Genomic DNA, 1,903 nt, shown 5'->3' on the forward strand with positions numbered 1-1,903 from the left:
CAGGGAAAAATGCAAGTCATCTGCCCTACTTCTGCACCCTAGTGACTGCCCCCTGAGGACGTCCACACACCCACATGTGTCTGCTGTCGAAGTGCTGGCCATGCCTGCTGGCCTAGGGATGCCACAAAGCTTCGCGCAGGCCAGAGTGATCTTATCAGAGCTGGGAAGTCCCGTTCCCACCCTGCCTYCTGGCCTTCCTCTCCCGTACGGTAGTAGCATAACACCTATCAGGACTAAGTGAGATGGTTTATTGCAAACAACTGCCCTAGCAATCGGGGCTGCAAAATGTTGCAATCTCACAATCCCTGTTCACGCTCCTGTGGAGCTCTCCATACATATCTTGCGTTGTGCAATGCCTTGGCTCACAACCCACATGGCTGTTGTTGGCTTCTCCACCCCTCTCTGAGAAACCACCTTTTCCGAGTAACTCCTTCCCACACTTTCTCCAAAGCATTGTTTTTTAGGCTCAGTTCTTCCCCGCTTGGATTCACCCCCTTGTTTCTCAATCTGCGCCTCCTTGGCCACAAGATCTGCAGTGGAGCATCATGTGTGGCTTGTGGGGGCATCTCTGCAGGCTTTAGACAGGATCCAAAGCAAGGGCAACAGCCCCCAAAATAAACCACACAACTGCGCTCAGGATCCAGCCTGCTTTCTTATTTACTAGTATAACCCATCTTTCTTTCTTAAAGGATTTTTTTGGCTATATAATCTGGGTACGGGTGAAATGCAGCTGGTTTGGGGTCAGGACAAGAGCAAGCCACTGATGCGGGGAGGCTGTTCCTACTGGCGTCAGCACAAGGGGTTGTGCAGGGAAGCATGAGGCTCACGTGGAGCAAAGACGGGTGTCAGGGGGTTTGGGCATGGCAAGTTCAGACCCAGTCTGGACRTGAGTCAGTGCCCCAAATCCCACAGAAACACAGGCAGGAGCGATGGTTTGTCCCCATGCCAACGGCTGCAGGATTTGAGAGCCAAACGTGTGGATGCAGAGAAGCACATCCGGACACAGGGATGCCCTGCGTTTTCCTCTAGCTCTCCCAAAATATGCAGATTTTGATTTTTCTTTACGAATCTGGCTTATAAAGGCTACATCTGCACTAGGAAATTAAATAGCCTCCGTCCTGCATCAACATGCGAGGGGCTCTGGCTCAGTGTATCACTCTTTAAGGAGAATTGGTGTATTAACGCATGAATTAGTGTATATTGGTGGTTGGGTGGATGATCCAGGTGCGTACCAGGTGTAAGCGAGGTTGTGTGTGTGAGGTCTCRCAGTGAGCTGGGGGAGTGTGTGGAGGTGTGAAGCTGACTGTGCCTGGGTGGGCCTGTGCATGTGTGAGGTCTGACTGTTGTGGTCTGGGGTGGGTCTGTGCTTGTGTGTGTGTGTGCCTGATATCCAGTTGTCACTGTGTGGGGGTGTACATAAGACCTGTTTGCCAGTTTGTGAGATCTGGCTGCACGTCCCTGGGCAAGACCCGACAGTGTGTTCCTCGGCATAGGGTGCGTGTCGCGGCGTGTGGGTGTGATGTGATTATCCATCCTTCTGTGTGTTCCCACCACCTGACTGTGCTGTTGTGTAAGGTCTGATTGTGCGTCCCTGTGTGTGTCAGACCCGTGGTAGTGCATGTGCGAGGCCCAGCTGCAGGTTCGTATGTGTGTAAGAGCTGAATATGGGCGTGTGTGTGTACGTGAGGGTGTGTGYTTAATGACTGTGCGTGTGTAATGGGTGTGTGTGGGGGAGGGGTTCCAGGTGTATATTGCTCTGTGGAAGGTCAGGGTCCCTACGCCTGTCCCTGTGTGCACTTCAGTTGCATAACACTGTGTGAGACCCCCGGTGCCTCCCCGTGTGTGTGTGTGAGGGTGTGTGACAYCCCGGTGCCTCCCCGTGTGTGAGGGTGTGTGAGACCCC

This window comes from Apteryx rowi, unplaced genomic scaffold (genome assembly GCF_003343035.1).
Source record: "Apteryx rowi isolate R43461 unplaced genomic scaffold, aptRow1 scaffold_205, whole genome shotgun sequence".
Classification (NCBI taxonomy): domain Eukaryota; kingdom Metazoa; phylum Chordata; class Aves; order Apterygiformes; family Apterygidae; genus Apteryx; species Apteryx rowi.